This window comes from Giraffa tippelskirchi, chromosome 4, assembly GCF_054371585.1.
Source record: "Giraffa tippelskirchi isolate mGirTip1 chromosome 4, T2T-mGirTip1v1.2.pri, whole genome shotgun sequence".
Taxonomy (NCBI): domain Eukaryota; kingdom Metazoa; phylum Chordata; class Mammalia; order Artiodactyla; family Giraffidae; genus Giraffa; species Giraffa tippelskirchi.
This window is the reverse complement of record NC_137278.1, coordinates 190,084,776-190,109,059: the sequence shown is the minus strand read 5'-3', so window position 1 is coordinate 190,109,059 and position 24,284 is coordinate 190,084,776. Positions and strand designations below refer to the sequence as shown.

Sequence of the window (24,284 nt, the reverse complement as noted above, 5' to 3'; positions counted from 1 at the left end):
AGCTTCATAGTGAAAAAAAAAAAAGGAAGCCTTCAAATATGCCCCAAATAAAGGCTATTGGCATGGGGAAACTGCCCAGTAAGCTAACTAGAAGTGAGGTGTCTTACGTGATTGGTTAGGGTGTATGTATGGCTTTCTCTGACTGGTCCTAAGTTGGAAGTAGGAACAAAAATTAGGTAAGCTGTCAATTATTAGGGGTTCCTGGGTGACTCAGTCGTAAAGAATCTGCCTGCCAATGAAGGAGACACAGATTCAATTAGTGAGTCGGGAAGATCCCCAGGAGTAGAAAATGGCAACCCACTCCAGTATTCTTGCCTGAAAAATTCCATGGACAGAAAAGTCTGGGAGGCTGCAGTCCATGGGGTCATAAAGAGTTGGCCATGACTGAGTGAGCACATGTCAATTATTAATCAAGTCTTGGCCATACAGATCTAGTTGTCATAGGCATTATTGTTTGGTTTCCTGGACTATCTCTAAAGATAGCAATTTGTCTTCCACAAGCTTGACTTTCATGCTGGCTTTCTGAGCTTGTTATTGAAAATAATACATTGGATTCTGGGACAGGTTGCTTCAGGTTATGGGTATAGAGGAGAAAAAACTTTTCTCCTACCCTCTTAGGTTCAGTAGATGTACTCTGACAATTAAGCTGACAGAAGACTGATTAAGAGGAGAAAAGTACACAAGTTTTATTTGATGTTAATATCTTTACTGTTCTGTTCATACTAGAGCCAGACATCCTGGAATGTGAAGTTAAGTGGGCCTTGGAAAGTATCACTACGAACAAAGCTAGTGGAGGTGATGGAATTCCAGTTGAGCTATTTCAAATCCTCAAAGGTGATGCTGTGAAAGTGCTGCACTCAATATGCCAGCAAATTTGGAAAACTCAGCAGTGGCCACAGGACTGGAAAAGGTCAGTTTTCGTTCCAATCCCAAAGAAAGGCAATGTCAAAGAATGCTCAAACTACCGCACAATTGCACTCATCTCACACGCTAGTAAAGTAATGCTCAAAATTCTCCAAGCCAGGCTTCAGCAATACGTGAACCGTGAACTTCCAGATGTTCAAGCTGGTTTTAGAAAAGGCAGAGGAACCAGAGATCAAATTGCCAATATCCGCTGGATCATCGAAAAAGCAAGAGAGTTCCAGAAAAACATCTATTTCTGCTTTATTGACTATACCAAAGCCTTTGACTGTGTGGATCACAATAAACTGTGGGAAATCCTGAAAGAGATGGGAATACCAGACCATCTGACCTGTCTCTTGAGAAACCTGTATGCAGGTCAGGAAGCAACAGTTAGAACTGGACATGGAACAACAGACTGGTTCCAAATAGGAAAAGGAGTCCGTCAAGGCTGTATATTGTCACCCTGCTTATTTAACTTATATGCAGAGTACATCATGAGAAACGCTGGGCTGGAAGAAACACAAGCTGGAATCAAGATTGCCGGGAGAAATATCAATAACCTCAGATATGCGGATGACACCACCCTTATGGCGGAGAGTGAAGAAGAACTAAAGAGCCTCTTGATGAAGGTGAAGGAGGAGAGTGAAAAAGTTGGCTTAAAGCTCAACGTTCAGAAAACCAAGATCATGGCATCTGGTCCCATCACTTCATGGGAAATAGATGGGGAAACAATGGAAACAGTGTCAGACTTTACTTTTTTGGGCTCCAAAAACACTGCTGATGGTGACTGCAGCCATGAAATTAAAAGACGCTTACTCCTTGGAAGGAAGGTTATGGCCAACCTAGATAGCATATTTAAAAGCAGAGATATTACTTTGCCAACAAAAGTCCGTCTAGTCAAGGCTATGGTTTTTCCAGTGGTCATGTATGGATGTGAGAGTTGGACGGTGAAGAAAGCTGAGCGCCGCAGAATTGATGCTTTTGAACTGTGGTGTTGGAGAAGACTCTTGAGAGTCCCTTGGACTGCAAGGAGATCCAATCAATCCATCCTAAAAGAGATCAATCCTGGATGTTCATTGGAAGGTCTGATGTTGAAGCTGAAGCTCCAATACTTTGGCCACCTCATGCGAAGGGTTGACTCATTGGAAAAGACCCTAATGCTGGGTAGGATTGGGGGAGGGAGGAGAAGGGGACGACAGAGGATGGGATGGTTGGATGGCATCACTGACTCGATGAACATGGGTTTGGGTGGACTCCGGGAGTTGGTGATGGACAGGGAGGCCTGGCGTGCTGCAATTCATGGGGTCGCAGAGAGTCGGACATGACTGAGTGACTGAACTGAACTGAATATCTTTACCTGGTATGAGGGCTTCATAGAAAATAACTGGAAACCCCAAAGAAGTGGTTAGACTCACAGGTTGACATATCATTTTTATCAAGGGCTATAAATTGTGGTGAAATGACTAGACAAGGAAAGGAGTTTGGGATTCTGTGGGCAGTAAGTTGTGGGAAAGTGACTACAAATATGGGGGAAACTAATGGAAGATAAGGGTTATTCTGCTAAGGTTTGTTAGTGCAGCCTCATCTTGGTATCAACTTTCTGTCTCTGGTGATAAGAATGTTCTCTTCTTCCTGGCACCAGGAGGCCACCTTTTTCATGGGAAATTTATGACCTGCTTTAAGGCAGAAAGGGGGAGGGTGGAAATCCCTTCCTAGATCTACTGTTTCTCTATTGCCTTCTCCTCAAATTATCAGTATTATCAATATGCCAAAATTATCAGTATTCCTCAATAGCATGTGCTGGGTAACATGTTCTGATTCCCTCTTATGGGTCAGAGTTCTACTTTTATATATAGTCTGGCCATTGTCCATTTGTATATTCAATCTCTCAACTCCAATGGCAGAGGTAGGGTTGAGATCATTCTTCTTCTGACAATGACAGCTCTATTAGGCCATCTCCAGTATGAGGTATCAGGAGTTTACTTACTTCATGATGGTTAATGATTTTTCTGAGCAATACTAAGGCCAGGTTGAAAATTAACAAGAGGAAAGCAATGTAACCAAATATTTTCCCCTAAGATATGAAAAAAAGATAACCAATTTTTAATCCTGAAGGGGGAATTTGAATTTCTCAACTTCATACCCGACACTCCATATGCATCTCTAATGGGTAAAACTTCAAGTTTGATAAAATGGAGAATTTTAGTCAATTATTTTGGGACAGCCCCACAAGAGAGCTGTCTTGGGGTGTATTTTTTGGAAGCAGATCCTACACAAAAGATTTCAGTGCAAGTAATTTGAGAGGTGGTCTTAGGAAGCCTTGATAGGGAAAGGAGAGATAAGTCAGGGAAGGGGAGGAGCAGTTACAGTAATTGGCAAATTACCACCGGGACAACACAGCCACTATGCATGTTATTAGACAAGAATTACACAACTGTGGGAGGAGCTGAGGAAGTTAAGATCTGGAAGGGGAAGTTGGAGGAATAGTTGTCATAAGCAATCCTCCCGAAGCCCTGGGGTGGGTGGACAAAGGGGAGCTTGCAAGGAAATCTGAGAAGCCAAGCACATCCATCAGTGGATGTAGGGCTGTGAATGGGAAGCTCGCTGAGCACTCTACGGGAAGCTATGCCTCTCTGTAACTATAACTTCTGTGTGTGTCCACTGCTATGTGTCTGGTGGTGGGCCTACAACTACTGTTGATCAGCAGGGCTAGCAGCTGGGAAGAAGAGTCTAGTGTAGAAAGGAGCAATTCCAGTTGTGGAATCCGGCAATTCCATACCTGGGTATATATCTGGAAAAAACAAAAGTCACTAATTTGAAAAGATACATGCACAGCAATGTTTATGAATCATGAGTGGAACCGCTGAGCAGTATCCCACTAGGGGAAGAGGAAGCTGGGGCATTTATTCTCTCATTCTTATCAGTCACTTACTGAGAGTTGTTCCCATGGATATCAACTTGCCAGCACTTAGAACCTGCTCTACACCTAGACTGACAGAAAGCCCTCAGGCAGTCATGAGGCAGCAGTAGGACACTGTCTCCATGTACAGCAATAGTAAGTTGTGGGGAAAGGAGCATGGTGTTGATGGTATCTTCCACACTGGCCAATAAAATAAGGTCTCAGATTCCCTAGAGTACCGGGCTCTAAGAGAAATCAGAAGTACTTTGTAGCAACTCTTCTTGTTGCCTGTCTTCTTTCTCCCTTCCCTGTATGTGTATACAGTAAATTCCCAAGATGTACCATACTTCTGACTTTAGTTTCATTTACAGCCCAAAGTCAGGCTCTGACCTGTTCTTTCAGAATATATTGGGGCTGGATTTGGGGAGAGGAAATTATATGCACCACAGCAGAAAACAGTGAAAATAATATGCAGTATTAGATAGTGTTCCCACCAGATCTGATATCCTGAGAAAGAATCATCACTTTTATTATTTTTCAATCAGAAATTCGTAACCTGAATCAGATCATGAGGACACATCAGACAAATCCAAACTGAGAAACATTCTATAAAATAGAACAGAGTCTTTAAAAATGTCAATGTTATGAATAGCAAACAAAGACCGAGGAATTTTTCCATATTGAAGGAGACCAAAGAAACATGACAACTAAATATAATATGTGATCTTGGATCCCATGCTTGAAGAAAAAAAGAGTAACATAAAGGGCATTACTGTGACAAAATCAGAATATGTTTCCTAGAATAAAGTTTCAATGTCAACATTTTGAATTGGATAACTGTATAGAGCTTTCATAAAGAATATCCTTATTCCTAGGAAGGTATCCCTGGTGACTCAGATGATAAAGAATCCACCTGCAATGCAGAAGACCCAGGTTTGATCCCTGGGTCAAGAAGATCCTCTGGAGAAAGGAATAGCTATCCACTCCAGTATTCTTGCCTGGAGAATTCCATGGACAGAGGAGCCTGGTGAGTTACAGTCCCTGAGGTCGCAGAGAGTCAGACTCAACAGAGTGACTAACACCTTCACTTTTCACTTTTTTGTTCCTAGGAAATACACTCTAAAGTGTTGAGACAAAGGGCCATAATATATCTATTCCCAAACATGTCTTCTTTAAAATGTTAGTTGCAAGGGATTTCTGTGTGTTAATTTTATATCCTGCAACTTTACTATATTCATTGATTAGCTCTAGTAATTTTCTGGTAGAATCTTTAGGGTTTTCTATGTAGAGGATCACATCATCTGCAAACAGTGAGAGTTTTACTTCTTCTTTTCCTATCTGGATTTCTTTTATTTCTTTTTCCGCTCTGATTGCTGTGGCCAAAACTTCCAAAACTATGTTGAATAGTAGTGGTGAAAGTGGGCATCCTTGCCTTGTTCCTGACTTTAGGGGAAATGCTTTCAATTTTTCACCATTGAGGATAATGTTTGCTGTGGGTTTGTCATATATAGCTTTTATTATGTTGAGGTATGTTCCTTCTATTCCTGCTTTCTGGAGGGTTTTTATCATAAATGGATGTTGAATTTTGTCAAAGGCTTTTTCTGCATCTATTGAGATAATCATATGGTTTTATCTTTCAATTTGTTAATGTGGTGTATTACATTGATTGATTTGCGGATGTTAAAAAAACCCTTGCATTCCTGGGATAAAGCCCACTTGGTCATGATGTATGATCTTTTTAATATGATGTTGGATTCTGTTTGCTAGAATTTTATTAAGGATTTTTGCATCTATGTTCATCAGTGATATTGGCCTGTAGTTTTCTTTTTTTGTGGCATCTTTGTCTGGTTTTGGAATTAGGGTGATGGTGGCCTCATAGAATGAGTTTGGAAGTTTACCATCTTCTGCAATTTTCTGGAAGAGTTTGAATAGGATAGGTGTTAGCTCTTCTCTAAATGTTTGGTAGAATTCCGCTGTGAAGCCGTCTGGTCCTGGGCTTCTGTTTGCTGGAAGATTTCTGATTACAGTTTCGATTTCCGTGCTTGTGATGGGTCTGTTAAGATCTTCTATTTCTTCCTGGTTCAGTTTTGGAAAGTTATACTTTTCTAAGAATTTGTCCATTTCTTCCAAGTTGTCCATTTTATTGGCATATAGCTGTTGGTAGTAGTCTCTTACGATCCTTTGTATTTCTGTGTAGTCTGTTGTGATCTCTCCATTTTCATTTCTAATTTTGTTGATCTGATTCTTCTCCCTTTGTTTCTTGATGAGTCTGGCTAATGGCTTGTCAATTTTGTTTATCTTCTCGAAAAACCAGCTTTTAGTTTTGTTGATTTTGCTATGGTCTCTTTTGTTTCTTCTGTATTTATTTCTGCCCTAATTTTTAAGATTTCTTTCCCTCTACTAACCCTGGGGTTCTTCATTTCTTCCTTCTCTAGTTGCTTTAGGTGTAGAGTTTATTTATTTGATTTTTTTCTTGTTTCGGTTCTATTGAGATGGATGAAACTGGAGCCCATTATACAGAGTGAAGTAAGCCAGAAAGAAAAACACCAATACAGTATACTAATGCATATATATGGTATTTGAAAGGTGGTAATGATAACCCTATATGCGAGACAGAATAAGAGACACAGATGCATAGAACAGTCTTATGGACTCTGAGGGAGAAGGTGAGGGTGGGACGTTCTGGGAGAATAGCATTGAAACATGTATATTACCATATGTGAAACAGAACATCATTCCATGTTCGATGCATGAGACAAATGCTCAGGGCTGGGGCAATGGGATGACCCAGAGGAATGGGATGGGGAGGGAGGTGGGAGGGGGGTCCAGGAAGGGGAACACATGTAAACCCATGGCTGATTCATGTCAATGTATGCCAAAAACTACTACAATATTGTAAAGTAATTAGCCCCCAACTAAAATAAACAAATTTATTTAAAATAAATAAATAAATAAAAGGTTAGTTGCTTGGCATAGTGAAGAACTTACACCAATCCTCCTCGAACTATTAAAAATTCAAGAGGAGGCAACATTCCCAAATTCATTCTGTAAGATCACCATTACCCTGATATCAAAACCAGATAAAGACACTACCAAAAAAGAAAACTACAGGCTAATAACTTTGATGAATATAGATGCAAAAATCCTCAACAAAATATTAGCAAACCAAATCTAACAATATACAGAAAGGATCATACAGCATGATCAAGTGGAAATTATTCCAGAGTCAGAAGGATGGTTCAACCTATACAAATCAATCAGTGTGATACATCACATTAACAAAACAAAAGACAAAATCCACATGATCATCCAATTGATGCAGAAAAAGCATTTGACAAAAGCTCAAGAGCTTTTTGCACAGCAAAGGAAACCATCAACAAAACAAAAAGACAACCTACTGAATAGTAGAAAATATTTGCAAATGATGTGACTGACAAGTGCTTAATACAAAATATAAAAGTCACTCATACAACTCAATATAAACAAAATGAAACAAAACAACAGTAACCCCCCAAACAATCCAATCAAAAAATGGGCAGAAGACTTGAATAAACATCTTTCCAAAGAAGACATGCAGATGGTTAAAACGCACATTTAAAAAATGTTTAATATCACTAATTACTCAGTTCAGTTCAGTTGCTCAGTCGTGTCCGATTCTTTGAGACCCTGTGGACTGCAGCACAACAGGCCTCCCTGTCCATCACTAACTCCCAGAGTTTCCTCAAACTCCTGTCCATTGAGTCAGTGATGCCATCCGACTATCTCATCCTCTGTCATCCCCTTCCCCTCCCACCTTCCATCTTTCCCAGAATCAGAGTCTTTTCAAATGAGTCAGCTCTTCCCATGAGGTGGCCAAAGTATTGGAGTTTCAGCTTCAACATCAGTCCTTCCAATGAACACCCAGGACTGATTTCCTTTAGGATAGACTGATTGGATTTCCTTGCAGTCCAAGGGACTCTCAAGAGTCATCTCCAACACCACAGTTCAAAAGCATCAATTCTTCGGCACTCAGCTTTCTTTATAGTCCAACTCTCACATCCATACGTGACTACTGGAAAAACCATAGCCTTGGCCAGACAGTCCTTTGTTGGCAAAGTGATATATTTGCTATTTAATATGCTGTCTAGGCTGGTCATAACTTTTCTTCCAAGGAGTAAGCGTCTTTTAACTTCATGGCTGCAGTCACCATCTGCAGTGATTTTGGAGCCCAAAAAAATAAAGTCAGCCACTGTTTTCACTGTTTTCCCATCTATTTCCCATGAAGTGAGGGGACCAGATGCCATGATCTTAGTTTTCTGAACGTTGAGCTTTAAGCCAACTTTTTCACTCTCCTCTTTCACTTTCATCAAGAAGCTCTTTAGTTCTTCTCTTTCTGCCATAAGGGTGGTGTCATCTGCATATCTGAGGTTATTGATATTTCTCCTGGCAATCTTGATTCCAGCTTGTGCTTCATCCAGCCCAGCGTTTCCCATGATGTACTCTGCATAGAAGTTAAATAAGCAGGGTGACAATGTACAGCCTTGATGTACTCCTTTCCCTATTTGGAACCAGTCTGTTGTTCCATGTCCAGTTCTAACTGCTGCTCCCTGACCTGCATACAGATTTCTCAAGAGGCAGATCAGGTGGTCTGGTGTTCCCATCTCTTTCAGAATTTTCCACAGTTTATTGTGATCCACACAGTCAAAGGCTTTGGCATAGTCAATAAAGCAGAAATAGATGTTTTTCTGTAACTCTCTTGCCTTTTCTATGATCCATCAGATGTTGGCAATTTGATCTTTGGTTCCTCTGCCTTTTCTAAAACCAGCTTGAACATCTGGAAGTTCATGGTTCACGTATTGTTCAAGCCTGGCTTGGAGAATTTTGCGCATTATTTTACTAGCATGTGAGATGAATGCAACTGTGTGGTAGTTTGAGCATTCTTTGGCATTGCCTTTTTTTGGGATTGGAATGAAAACTGACCTTTTCCAGTCCTGTGGCCACTGCTGAGTTGTCCAAATTTGCTGGCATATTGAGTGTAGCACTTTCATGGCATCATCTATAAGGATTTGAAATAGCTAGCTCAACTGGAATTCCATCACCTCCACTAGTTTTGTTCATAATGATGCTTCCTAAGGCCCACTTGACTTCACATTCCAGGATGTCTGACTCTAGTTGAGTGATCACACCGTCGTGATTATCTGGCCCTTGCCACAGGGACAGTGGCACTGGATGCAGCAGACTTGGGTATGGCATAAACCCTTTTAGAGGAAGTTGCCATTAACTTCACAAGGGAGCTGCTAGAACTTACAAAGGACTGGGAAATAGTCTCTTGGAGGGCATAAACAGAACCTTGTGCACCAGGACCCAGGAGAAAGGAGCAGTGACACCACAAGAAACTGACCCAGACTTGCCTGTGAGTGTCCAGGAGTATCCAGCAGAGGCATGGGTTAGTGGTGGCCTGCTGCAGGGTAGGGGGCACTGAGTGTGACAGTACATGCATGGGATCTTTTGAAGGAGGTCACCATTATCTTCGTTACCTCCACCATAGTTTGGCCCCAGGTAAATACCCAGAAGGGGACACAGCTCCATCCATCAACAGAAAGTTGGATTAAGGATTTACTCAGCATGGCCCCGCCCATTAGAATGAGACCCAGTTTCCCCCTCAGTCAGTCTTTCCCATCAGGAAGCTTTCATAAGCCTCTTATCCTTCTCCATCAGAGGGCAGACAGACTGAAAACCACAATCACAGAAAACTAACCAATCTAATCACATGGACCACAGTCTTGTTTAACTCAATGAAACTATGAGCCATGCCATGTAGGGCCACCCAAGACGGATGGGTCATGGTGGAGAGGTCTGACAAAATGTGGTCCACTGCACAAGGGAATGGCAAACCACTTCAGTATTCTTGCCTTGAGAACCCCATAAACAGTATGAAAAGGCAAAAAGATAGGACACTGAAAGATGAACTCCCCAGGTCAGTAGGTGCCCAATATGCTACAGGAGAAGAGTGGAGAAATAGCTCCAGAAAGAATGACGAGGCTGAGCCAAAGGAAAAACAACGCCCAGCTGTGGATGTGACTGGTGATGGAAGTAAAGTCTGATGCTCTAAAGAGCAATATTGCATAGGAACCTGGAATATTAGGTCCATGAATCAAGGCAAATTCAAAGTGGTCTAACAGGAGATGACAAGAGTGAATATCAACATTTTAGGAATCAGTGAACTAAAATGGACTGGAATGGGTGAATTTAACTCAGATGACCATTATATCTACTACTGTGACTGTGGGCAGGAATCCCTTAGAAGAAATGGAGTAGCCATCATAGTCAAAAAAAGATTCCAAAATGCAGTACTGGGATGCAGTCTCAAAAAAGACAGAATGATCTCTGTTCATTTCCAAGGTGAACCATTCAGTATCACCGTAACCCAAGTCTGTGTCCCGACCAGTAGGGCTGAAGAAGCTGAAGTTAAATGGTTCTATTAGACCTACAAGACCTTTTAGAACTAACACCCAAAACAGATGTCCTTTTCATTATAGGGGACCAGAATGCAAAAGTAGGAAGTCAAGAAACACCTGAGGTAACAAGCAAATTTGGCCTTGGAGTACAACGCCATGCAGCCGCTGCTCACCGCCCATCACTAATTATTAGAGAAATGCAAATTAAAATCACAATGAGGTAGAATTTCTATCAGAAATTTCTATCACCAAAAATTCTATAAATAAACAATGTTAGAGAGGATATGGAGAAAAAAGAACCCTTATATACTGTTGGCGGAGATATAAATTGGTGCAACCATTATTGAAAACAATATAGAGGTTCCTTTAAAATGTTAAAAACAGAACTACCATATGATCCATCAATTCCACTCCTGGGTATATATCTGGAAAACATGAAAACAGTAATTTTAAAAGATATATGCACTCTAATGTTCACAGCAGCAATATTTATAATAGCCAAGACATAGAGTAAACCAATGGCCCATCAATAAGCAACTGGATTAATAATATGTGGTGTATATATATATGAAATGGAATATTACTTGGTCATAAAAAAAGAATGAAATATGCCATTTGCAGCAATGTGGATATGCCTAGAGAATATCATGCTTACTGTAATATCTCAAACAGAGAAAGACAAACACTGTATGATATAACCTATATGTAAAATCTAAATAATCAGCAACCTCAGATATGCAGATGACACCACTTTAATGGCAGAAAGTGAAGAGGAAATAAAGAGTTTCTTGGTGAAGGTGAAAGAGGAGAATGAAAAAGTTGGCTTAAAACTCAACACTGAAAAAACGAAGATCATGGCATCTGGTCCCCACACTTCATGGGAAATAGATGGGGAAACAGTGGAAACAGTGACAGATTTTGTGTTTTTGGGCTCCAAAATCATTGTGGACAGTGACTGAAGTCACAAAATTAAAAGATGCTTGCTCCTTAGAAGAAAAGCTATGACCAACCTGGATAGTACATTAAAAAGCAGAGATATCACTTTGCCAACAGAGGTCTATTTATTCAAGGCTATGGTTTTTTCCAATAGTCATGTACAGATGTGAGAGTTGGACCATAAAGAAAGCTAAGCACTGAAGAACTGTGGTGTTGGAGAAGACTCTTGAGAGTCCCTTGGACTGTAAGGAGATCCAACCAATCTATCCTAAAGGAAATCACTCCTGAATATTTGTTGGAAGGACTGATGCCGAAGCTGAAACTCCATACTTTGGCCACCTGATGTGAAGAATTAACTCATTGTAAAAGAACCTGATGCTGGGAAAGATTGAAGGCAGAAGGAGAAGGAGACAACAGATGATGAGATGGTTGGATGGCATCACCAACTTGATGGACGTGTGTTTGAGAAAGATCCAGGAGTTGGTGATGGACAGGGAGGCCTAGCATGCTGCAGTCCATGGGGTCACAGTGTCAGACACGACTTCACAACTGAACAACAACGACAAATAACAACACAAATGAATGTATATACAAAACTGAAACAGACTCACAGACATAGAAAACAAATTTGTGGTTCCCAAAGGAGAGAGAGAAGGGACAAATTAGAGGTATGAGATTAACACATACAAACTACTATTGAATAGATAAGTAACAAGGATTTACTGTACAGCACAGGTAATTATACCTACTGTGTTGCACTAACCTATGATGGAATATACTCTGCAAAAATATTGAAAAAATAGGTTGTTTTGAAACTCTTCAGGATGGTGTAGTAAAATTTATGAGAATGCTTCTTTTGGTACACACACACAAGAACTGAGTGTGGCAACTTAACTTAAAGTCTCTTCTTTCACAGGCAATATGCCAAGGATGTGTCATTAATCATTCCTCAATTTTTAAATATTAAACAAAATGAGAAAAACCCTAGAACTTGCCTGGAATGGAGTGCTACCTGACTAGGGGTTTTGCTTTTTGGGAGCTGATGTGGAAATAGATGAACAGACTTTCAATAAAACTGATTCTTTCCTAAGCTATTAATTAAATCCTGATGACATATTTGCAATCTTTATTAATTGCTGCTTGTATAATATGGCTGTCTGAACAGGTAGCATGATTAACATAAAGTCTCTAAAGTAAGAAAGGATAAGAATTAGAGTAGAATTCCTGTACAGAAGGTGGATAGGCATTAACATCTGCTGGTTAAGCTCTTGGGCTCTAACAGGTAACGTGGGTTACAAACTTGATTTCATCACTTGCTTGCTGCATGACAATGTGAATATATTATTTAACTTTTTTTTTTTTTTTGGCTTCACCAGGTCTTAGTTGCAGAATAAAAAATCTTAGTTGCAGCATGTGGTATCTGACCAGAGATTGAACCTAGGCCCTCTGCAATGGAAGCTCAGAGTCTTAGCCACAGGACCACCAGGAAGTCCTTACTTAACTTCTTTAAACCTGTTTCCACATTCGTAAAATGGACATAATAGCAGTGTTACCTTTCTGTAGTTCTTAGGAAGATTTAATATGATAATGTATGTGACAGTTGGGATAAACGTGGTCTACATATGTTTTAAGATATACACATTTTAATGTATCATAAGGGTTCAGGGAAGGAACAAAGCCACTATGTGTGTTTTTAGACAAGGAACTTATTACCGGAACTAGAGATTACACAACTGTGGGAGGAGCTGAGGAAGTAAAGATCTGGAAGAGGAAGTTGGAAGAATAGTTGTTATAAGCAATCCTCCTGAAGTCCTGGGGTAGGGGTACAAGCGGAAGCTTGTAAGGAAATCTGAGAAGCCCAGCAGCCAATGGAGGACTGTGACTGGAGAGCTGGCTGAGCACTCAGTGGGAAGCTATATCTCTCCATAACTATAACCTCTGTGTGTCCACTGCTACCTGTCTGGTGGTGGACTTACAACTGCTGTTGATCAGAAGGGCTAGCAGCTGGGAAGAAAAGACTAGTGTAGAACAGAGCAGAGTAGACAAACTGAAGGCACTGAGCACCTTGACATTTGCTCATCACCATGAAGACCTTAAAGACAGACATGGCTACTGTTTCACTTCTGCCTCTCAAATCATGAGCAAATTCTTCTTGTGGTCAACTCTAACCTGGAACCATATAAGGAAAAGGATTCTGGGGAATGCACTCCCATATTAGCCAAATTGACGACAGAACAATCCAGCATGTCTCAAATAATACTGGCTTTAAATGTATAGTTTATTTCTTGCAAATCTAAACCACAATGAAATATCATCTCACATCTGTCAGAATGGCTATCATCAAAAAGAGAACAAATAACATGGGTTTGTGAGGATGTGGAAAAAGGGAAAGCCTTGTACAGTGTTAGTGGAAATATAAATTGGTGCAGCCATTATGGGAAATAGTATGGAGGTTCCTGAAAAAATTAAACATAGAGCTACCACAGGATCCAGTAATTCTACTTCAGTGTGTTTATCCAAAGGAAATGGAAAGATTAGTTAGAAAGATATATCAGTTCAGTTCAGTCGTTCGGTCATGTCCAACTCTTTGCGACCCCATGAATCACAGCATGCCAGACCTCCCTGTCCATCACCAACTCCCAGAGTTTACCCAAACCCATGTTCATCGAGTCGGTGATGCCATCCAATCATCTGATCCTCTGTTGTCCCCTTCTCCACCTGTCCCCAATCCTTCCCAGCATTAGAGTCTTTTCCAGTGAGTCAACTCTTCACATGAGGTGGCCAAAGTGTTGGAGTTTCAGCTTCAGCATCAGTCCTTCCAATGAACACCCAGGACTGATGTCCTTTAGGATGGACTGGTTGGATCTTCTTGCAGTCCAAGGGACTATAGAGAGTCTTCTCCAACACCACAGTTCAAAAGCATCAATTCTTCGGCACTCAGCTTTCTTCACTGTCCAACTCTCACATCCATACATGACCACTGGAAAAACTATAGCCTTGACTAGACGGACTTTTGTTGGCAAAGTAATGTCTCTGCTTTTAAATATGCTATCTAGGTTGGTCATAACCTTCCTTCCAAGGAGTAAGCGTCTTTTAATTTCATGGCTGCAATCACCATCTGCAGTGATTTTGGAGCCCCCCAAAAATAAAGTCTGACACTGTTTCCACTGTTTCCCCATCTATTTCCCATGAACTGATGGGACCAGAGGCCATGATCTTAGTTTTCTGAACGTTGAGCTTTAAGCCAACTTTTTCACTCTCCTCTTTCACTTTCAACAAGAGGCTCTTTACTTCTTCTTCACTTTCTGCCATAAGGGTGGTGTCATCTGCATATCTGAGGTTATTGATATTTCTCCCGGCAATCTTGATTCCAGCTTGTGTTTCTTCCAGCCCAGCGTTTCTCATGATGTACTCTGCATATAAGTTAAATAAGCGGGGTGACAATATACAGCCTTGACGTACTCCTTTTCCTATTTGGAACCAGTCTGTTGTTCCATGTCCAGTTCTAACTGTTCCTTCCTGACCTGCATACAGGTTTCTCAAGAGACAGGTCAGATGGTCTGGTATTCCCATCTCTTTCAGAATTTTCCAGTTTATTGTGATCCACACAGTCAAAGGCTTTGGCATAGTCAATAAAGCAGAAATAGATGTTTTTCTGGAACTCTCTTGCTTTTTCGATGATCCAGTGGATATTGGCAATTTGATCTCTGGTTCCTCTGCCTTTTCTAAATCCAGCTTGAACATCTGGAAGTTCACGGTTCATGTATTGCTGAAGCCTGGCTTGGAGAATTTTAAGCATTACTTTGCTAGTGTGTGAAATGAGTGCAATTACGCGGTAGTTTGAGCATTCTTTGGCATTGCCTTTCTTTGGGATTGGAATGAAAACTGACCTTTTCCAGTCCTGTGGCCACTGCTGAGTTCTCCAAATTTCCTGGCATATTGAGTGCAGCACTTTCACAGCATCACCTTTGAGGATTTGAAATAGCTCAACTGGAATTCCATCACCTCCACTAGCTTTGTTCGTAGTGATGCTTTCTAAGGCCCACTTGACTTCACATTCCAGGATGTCTGGCTCTAGGTGAGTGATCACACCATCGTGATTATCTAGGTCATGAAGATCTTTTTTGTACAGTTCTTCTGTGTATTCTTGTCACCTCTTTTTAATATCTTCTGCTTCTGTTAGGTCGATACTATTTCTGCCCTTTATCAAGCCCATCTTTGCATGAAATGTTCCCTTGGTATCTCTAATTTTCTTGAAGAGATCTCTAGTCTTTCCCATTCTGTTGTTTTCCTCTATTTCTTTGCATTGATCCCTGAGAAAGGCTTTCTTATCTCTCCTTGCTATTCTTTGGAACTCTGCATTCAAATGGCTATATCTTTCCTTTTCTCCTTTGCTGATTAGAGAGCATATTAATTTCTGTAACAAGTTTTCTTTAAGAATATTGACCAGGTCAATCATACTCTAAATGCTTCAGGAAAATGCCATACTTAAAGAAACCTTTCCAGGGCAAAATATTTACTAAAAATAAATTAATAGTTATAATCTAATAACAATAATCCAGAAATATTCCATACAAAAATTTATTAAATATTATATTTATTTTTATCTACTTATAGGTTTACTTATTTCTTTTTTATTTACTTATAGGCCTTTGAGTGTTTGAGTGTCTCCTGCAGAGGCACAAGTCAGCAGTAGCCTGATGCAGGGACACAGGCTCTGGTTGCAGCAGACCTGGGAGGCGCAGCATGTGGCATAAGTCCTCTTGGAAGAGGTTGCAATTAGCCCCATCATAGAGCCATGGAGCAGGTGATCCACAAACTGGGAACAATTATATCAAAGAAGTTCTCCCACTGTTGCAAAAGTTCTAGGGCCCACAATAGATTCCTCAACCTGGGGATTTGACAAAGGGACTGAGAACCCCCAGGGAATTTGACTTTAAAGACCAGTGGGATTTGATACAGAATTTCCACAGGACTGGAGAAACACTCTTGGAGGGCACAAACACAACCTTGTGTGCACCAGGACCCAGGAGAAAGGAGGAGTGACCACATAAGTGACTGAGTCGGACTTGCCTGTAAGTGTCCAGGAGTCTCCAGCAGAGGCATGGGTTGCCAGTGGCCTGCTGTGGGGTCAGGGGTACTGAATACAACAGTTCTGGGAGCCTTGGGGTGTGCTGGCATAAGTCCTTTTAAGGAGTTCACCATTACCCCTACCATAGTTTGGCCTCAGGCCAAACTACAGGGAGGGAACACAGTCCCACCCATTAATAGAAAATTGGATTAAAGGTTTACTGAGCATGCCCCTGCCCATCAGAACAAGACACATATTCCCCCACAGCCCTTCCCTCCCATCAGGAAGCTTCCACAAGTCTCTTATCCTTATCCATCAGAGGGCAGACAGAATGAAAGCCACAAAAGGCAAAAAGACAGGACACTGAAAGATGAACTCCCCACATCAGTAGGTACCCAATATGCTACAGGAGAAGAGTGGAGAAATAGCTCCAGAAAAAACGAAGAGGCTGAGCCAAAGAAAAAACAACGCCCAGCTGTGGATGTGACTGGTGATGGAAGTAAAGTCTGATGCTCTAAAGAGCAATATTGCATAGGAATCTGGAATGTTAGGTCCGTGAATCAAGATAAATTGGAAGTGGTCAAACAGGAAATAACAAGCGTAAACATCGACATTGTAAGAATCAGCGATCTAAAATGGACCAGAAAGGGAGAATTGAATTCAGATGACCATTACATCCACTACTGTGGGCAAGAATCCCTTAGAAGAAATGGCGTACCCCTCATAGTCAACAAAAGAGTCCAAAATGCAGTACCTGGGAGCAGTCTCAAAAATGACAGAATGATCTCTGTTCGTTTCCAAGGCAAACCATTCAATATCACAGTAAATCCAAGCCTATGTCTCAACCAAAAATGCCAAAGAACCTGAGGTTAAATGGTTCTCTGAAGACCTACAAGACCTTCTAGAACTAACACCAAAAAAAGATAACCTTTCCATTATACAGGACTGGAATGCAAAAGTAGGAAGTCAAGAGACACCTGGAGTAACAGGCAAATTTGGCCGTGGAGCAGCCCAAAGGCTAACAGAGTTTTGCCAAGAGAACACATTGTTCATAGCAAACACTCTCTCCCAACAACACAAGAGACAGCTCTACACATGGACATCACCAGATGGTCAATACCAAAATCAGATTGATTATATTCTTTGCAGCTGAAGATGGAGAAGCTCTAAACAGTCAGCAAAAACAAGAACGGGAGCTGACTGTGGCTCAGATCATGAACTCCTTATCGCCAAATTCAGACTTAAGTTGAAGAAAGTAGGGAAAACCACTAGACCATTCAAGTATGACCTAAATCAAATTCTTTATGAATATACAGTGGAAGTGAGAAATAGATTCAAGGGATTAGATCTGATAGACAGAGTATCTGAAGAACTATGGACGGAGGTTCATAACATTGTTCAGGAGGCCGTGATCAAAACCATCCCCAAGAAAAAGAAATACAAAAAGGCAAAATGGTTGTCTGAGGAGCCCTTACAAATAGCTGAGAAAAGAAGAGAAGTGAAAGGCAAAGGAGGAAAAAAAAGATATATCCATATGAATGCAGAGTTTCAAACAATAGCAAGGAGAGATAAGAAAGTCTTCCTCAGTGATCAAGGCAAAGAAATAGAGGGAAACAGTAGAATGGGAAAGACTAGAGATTTCGGCAAGAAAATCAGAGATACCAAGGGAATATTTCATGCAAAGATGCGCACAACAAAGGACAAAAACAGTATGGACCTAACAGAAGCAGAAGATATTAAGAAGAGGTGGCAAGAATACACGGAAGAACTATACAGAAAAGATCTTCATGACCCAGATAACCACAATTGTGTGATCACTCACCTAGAGTCAGACATCCTGGAATGTGAAGTCAAGTGGGCCTTAGGAAGCATCACTACAAACAAAGCTAGTGGAAACGATGGAATTCCAGTTGAGCTATTTCAAATCCTCAAAGATGATGCTGTGAAAGTGCTGCACTCCATATGCCAGAAAATTTGGAGAACTCAGCAGCGGCCACAGGACTGGAAAAGGTCAGTTTTCATTCTAATCCCAAAGAAAGGTAATGCCAAAGAAAGTGCAGTACAGCACAATTGCACTCATTTCACACGCTAGCAAAGTAATGCAGAAAATTCTCCTAACTAGACTTTGATAGTATGTGAACTGAGAACTTCCAGATGTTTAAGCTGGATTTAGAAAGGGCAGAGGAACCAGAGATCAAATTGCCAACATCCCTTGGATCATATAAAAAGGAAGAGAATCCCAGAGAAACATTTATTTCTGCTTTATTGACTATGGTAAAGCCTTTGACTTGTAGATCACAACAAACTGTGGAAAATTCTTAAAGCGATGGGAATACCAGGCCACCTGACCTGCCTTCTGAGAAACCTGTATGCAGGTCAAGAAGCAATAGTTAGAACCAGGCATGAAACAGCAGAAAAGAGTAAGTTAAGGCTGTATATTGTCACCTTGCTTATTTAACTTTTATGCAGAGTTTAGTTCAGTTCAGTTCAGTCACTCGGTCATGTCTGACTCTTTGCCACCCCATGGACGGCAGCACGCCAGGCTTCCTGTCCATCCCAACTCCTGGAGCATCCTCAAACTCATGTCCATCAAGTCAGTGATGCCATCCAATCATCTCATCTTCTGTCCTCCCCTTCCTCTCCTGCCTTCAATCTTTCCCAGCATCAGGGTCTTTTCAAATGAGTCAGCTCTTTGCATCAGGTGGCCAAAGTATTGGAGCTTCAGCTTCAGCATCAATTCTTCCAATGAATAATCAGGACTGATGTCCTCTAGGATGGTCTGGTTGGATCTCCTTTCAGTCCAAAGGACTCTCAGTCTTCTCCAACACCACAATTCAAAAGCATCAATTCTTCAGTGCTCAGCTTTCTTTATAGTCCAACTCTCAAATCCATACATGACTACTGGAAAAACCATAGCTTTGACTAGACAGACCTTTGTCAGCAATGTAATGTTTCTGCTTTTTAATATGCTGTCAAGTTTGTCATGGCTTTTCTTCCAAGGAGCAAGTATGTTTTAATTTCATGGCTGCAGTCACCGTCTGCAGTGATTTTGGAACCCAAGAAAATAAAGTCTCTTACTGTTTCCATTGTTTCTTCATCTACTTGCCATGGAGTGATGGGACCAGATGCCATGATCTTAGTTTTTTGAATGTTGAGTTTTAAGCCAGCTTTTTCACTCTCCTCTTTCACTTTCATCAAGAGGCTCTTTAGTGCCTCTTAGCTTTCTACCATAAGGGTGGTGTCATCTGCGTATCTGAGGTCATTGCTATTTCTGCTGGCAATCCTGATTCCAGCTTGTGCTTCATCCAGTCTGGCATTTCACATGAGGTACTCTGCATATAAGTTAAATAAGCAGGGTGACAATATACAGCCTTGATGTACTCCTTTCCCAATATGGAACCAGTCTGTTATTTCATGTGCAGTTCTAACTGTTGCTTCTTGACCCTCATACAGATTTCTCAGGAGGCAGGTAAGGTGGTCTGGTATTCCCATCTCTTTAAGAATTTTCCCATTTGTTTTGATCTACACAGTCAAAGGCTTTGGTATAATCAGTAAAGCAGAAGTAGATGTTTTTCTGGAACTCTTGTTTTTTCTAGAATCCAAGTGATGTTGCCAATTTCATCTTTGGTTCCTCTGCCTTTTCTAAACCCAGTTTGAACATCTGGAAGTTCACAATCCTTGCAGAGTACATCATGCGAAATGCGACTGGATGAAGCACAATTTGGAATCAAGATTACCAGGGGAAATGACCCTAGATATGCAGATGACACCTCCCTTAAGGCAGAAAGTAAAGAAGAACTAAAGAGCCTGTTGATGAAAGTGAAAGAGGACAGCGAAAAAAAATAGCTTAAAACTCAACATTCAAAAAACTAAGATCATGGGATCTGATCCCATCACTCCATGGCAAATAGATGGGGAAACAATGGAAACAGTGAGAGATTTTTATTTTCCTCGGCTCCAAAATCATTGTAGATGGTGACTGCAGCCATGAAATTAAAAGAGGCTTGCCCCTTGGAAGAAAATCTCTGATCAACCTAGACAGCGTATTAAATGGCAGAGACATTACTTTGCTGACAAAGGTCCGTCTAGTCAAAGCTATGGTTTTTCCAGTAGTCATGTATAGATATGAGAGTCGGACTATAAAGAAAGCTGAGCTCTGAAGAATTGATGCTTTTGAATTGTGGTGTTGGAGAAGACTCTTGAGAGTGCCTCGGACTGCAAGGAGATCCAACCAGTCCATCCTAAAGGACATCAGTCCTGAGTATTCATTGGAAGGACTGATGCTGAAGCTCCATTACTTTGGCCACCTAATGCAAAGAACTGACTCACTTGAAAAGACCCTGATGCTGGGAAAGATTGACGACAGGATGGGAAGGCGAGGACAGAGGCTGAGAGGGTTGAATGGCATCACTGACTCAATGGACATGAGTTTGAGGAAGCTCCAGGAGTTGGTGATGGACGAGGACTGCATGCTGCAGTCCATGGGGTCACAAAGAGTCAGATGTGATTGAGCGACTGAACTGAACTGATAGGTTTAGAAAAGCTTTTGACATAGTGATACATTCATTTTCTTTTCAATTTTTTATCTCTACTTATAATAATTCCAGCTCTTTCCAATTCATTTTTAGTACTTATGTTAAACCAATGTGTTTGTGGGAAAAGTTGCTTATCAAAATACAGTAAGAGGTTTCATTTTGAGAAAGAAGAGAATGAAATCATGGGACTTTCCTGGTGGTCCAGTGGTTAGGACTCAGAGGGCCCAGGTTCCATCCCTGGTAGGGGAAGTAAAATCCTGCAAGATGCAGGGTGTGGCCAAAAAAGAAAAAGAATGAAATTTTGCCATTTACAACAACATGGATGGAATCAGATGGTATGATGCCAAGGGAAATAATCAGACAGAGAAATAAAAATACTTTATGTTGTCAATTATATGTGGACTATAAAAGACAAAACAAATGAACAAACATAACTAAACAGAAGCAGAGTTATATATACAGGGAGAAAAAAAAAAACAGGTGGTTGCCAGAAGAGACATTAGGGGAGGAGAGAAAATTATGAGGGTGATTTTAGATACAAACTTTCACTTACAAAATAAATGAGTCATATGTATGAAATATACAGTGTGGGGAATATAGTCAATAACTACATTAAACATCTTGTATGGTGACAGATGACAGTGATCATTTTGAAATGCATAGAAATATCAAATCACCAAGTTGTGTACCAGGAGCTAATACAGTGTTGTATGTCAATTATACCTCAAAAATAAACCGACAAACTGATAGAAAATTATCAGATAGGAGGCTACCAGAAATGGGGGGGTGGGGAAGGGGGAGAACTTCATTCAAGGCATTCAAAAGGTACCAGTTTCCAGTGATAAGGTAATTAAGGACTAGGGATGCAATGTATAACATGATAAAGATAAATTAACACTACTGTAGGTTTTACATGAATGTTGCTATGAGAGTAAATCCTAAGAGTTCTCATGACAAGGAAAATGCTTTTTTCTGTTTATTTAGTTTTACATCTATGGGAGAGCATGAATGTTCACTAAACCTACTGTGGTAATCATTTCATAATATATGTAAGTCAAATCATTACATTGTACACTTTAAACTTATATAGTGCTATATGTCAATTACATCTCAATAAAATATGGAGCATGTGTGTGTGTTTGTATATGTGTCTGTGTTTGTGTATGTGTGTGTATATATATATATATGCTTATCCCAGACTCTCCACAAAAACAAAAGAAATTAAGGGGATATAATTTATAAAGATGAAGTAAAGCGTATTAATTTGCAGCTGACATGATCTATACATAGAAATTCCTCAGGCAAAGAAAACTTCTAGGACTAACAAGTGAATTTATCAAGACTGCAGAGACAAGGGCAATTGTATTCCCATGTACCAGTAAAGTAAAACCAGGGAAATGAATAATTTTAAATTCAATGTTAGGATCAAAATAAAACATTTAGATGTCAACTTAAAGAAAGTGTGTAAAATTTGTACACTGAAATTGATATAGTACCACTCAGAGAAAGTAAAGAAAAAATAAATAAATGGAAAGAAATATTTATTCAGAGATTGGAACACTCAATATTGATAAGTGTCAATTCTCCCAAAATTGATCTATAGATTAAAAGCAACTCAATTCTGAAACCTAAATGCCAATTAAAATCTTGACAGTTATTTTTAAGAAAGTGTCAAACTAATTTTACAATTTATATACAAATGCAAGGAACTTTGAATAAGCAAACTATTTTAAAAAGTAGAAATTTGGACAATGCACATTATCTAATTTCAAGATTTACTCTGAAGCTCAGGTACTCAAAACAAAGTGGTACTGGTATAAGGGTAGTACAAATTAATGGAATAGAACTAAAAGTGCATCAATGGAACTACACAATCTGCTCTCAGAAAAGAAGTAAGAGTGATTCAATGGGGAAAAGATAGTCTTTTCTGCAAATGACATTGGAAAAAAAACAGACACAAGTAAAAGAATGAAACCATATACAACACTAACTTGAAATGAAGCATAAACCTAAAGAGAAGAGCTAAAATTAAAACAGGGCTGTCCAATAGAACTATAATTTGAGCCACATTTGTAATTTGACATTTTCTAATGGCCATGTTTTAAACAATAAAAAATAATGGATGAAAGCAATTTGAATATTTTATTTAATGGAAAACATTTAAAATTTGTAATTTTGATGTATGAACAATAAAAATATTATTGAGGAGAAAAAAAATATATGCCTTATTTCTATCTCATATGAAAAACAAAAAGCCTACCAGTAGTCAGTGCACACTGACAGGAAACTAGCTCTTTAGATCTTTTTGCACTGCTGTCCACAGCTGACAACTTTACAGCATAAAATGGATTATAAAACTCCAAAATTCAAGTCCTCATTCCAGCCAGCAGAAAGGAGAAAAAAAGTAAACTAGGATTTGTTCATTCCTTTTAAAAACACTTCCTAGAAAAGTCACCAACTGCAAGGAACTCTGGGATGTATAATCTTTACTATAGGAAGTCTTAAATTCAGCTAAAACTTGAAGGAATGAGAGAGCAGGCATCAGGGACAAATAGCTATCCTTGCCACAGTCCACACATCCACATGCTCCTTCTTTCCACACAGAGACCTTGTCTCTTCGAGACTTAAATCCAAAGTGCCATCTGGTTACTGTATTAAGCTCAAAGCCCAGAAACTCTGGGTGATATCCAGTCATCTCTATCATGGCAGGATGCGGCCACTCACATTCCAGAAGTCCAAAAACCAAGTCAGTTTCCCTCCCCCTCACTCATACTCAATACATAATGGTAAAACAGGACTGAGATAGCCTTAATAAAAATTCCAGCTGGATAAGGAAAAATAGGAAACTTTGGCACAACACTCACTGGCACTGGTCCATAGACATGATTAAACCCTATTGGGCAGGAATTAGGAGACTCCCTGGCCCTGATGGCTCAGCTGGTAAAGAATCCGCCTGCAATTTGGGAGACTTGGTTTCAGTCCCTGGGTTGGGAAGATTTCCTAGAGAAGGGAGCCACTATCCTCTCCAGTGTTCTGGCCTGGAGAATTCCATGGGCTGTATAGTCCATGGGTTTGCAGAGTAGGACTCAACTGAACAACTTTCACACACACACTGGCCTGGGAACAGTGAAATTCCTTGATTAGCCTAGTAAGTGTCTGCTGATTCTACCCTCGGTGATGAACTCCTTCACTTCCTGCCCTTGTTATGGACTGAACTGTGTTTCCCGCAAATTTGTATGCTGAAGTCCTAACCCCTAAAGTGACTGTATTGGAAATAGGGCCTTTAGCAGGTAATTAAGGTTGAATGAGGTCAAAAGGGTGATGCCTTAATCTGATATGACTGGTGTCCTTCAAAAAAGAGAGAGACCCCAGAAACAAGGCCATGAAGTTAGTTAGCTGTCTACATAGGATGGAGAGCTGCCTCAGAAGAAGCCAAAGCCATTAACATCTTGATCCTAGGCTTCTAGCCTCCAGAAGTGTGAGAAAATACATCTCTGCTGTTT

The 24,284-nt window shown here is 40.3% G+C and overlaps 1 protein-coding gene and 1 long non-coding RNA gene across 3 annotated transcripts in view; one reads left to right on the top strand and one right to left on the bottom strand.

The window, feature by feature from the left end:
- Positions 1-24,284, bottom strand: part of GRIN2B (glutamate ionotropic receptor NMDA type subunit 2B) — an 815,960-nt gene that overhangs the window by 745,986 nt on the left and 45,690 nt on the right. The window lies entirely within an intron of this gene.
- LOC145545240 (uncharacterized) lies at positions 727-21,072 on the top strand. Its single transcript, XR_014081962.1, has 4 exons — positions 727-910; positions 4,678-4,829; positions 15,824-18,256; positions 19,899-21,072. It is a non-coding gene; the product is annotated as an uncharacterized LOC145545240 (long non-coding RNA).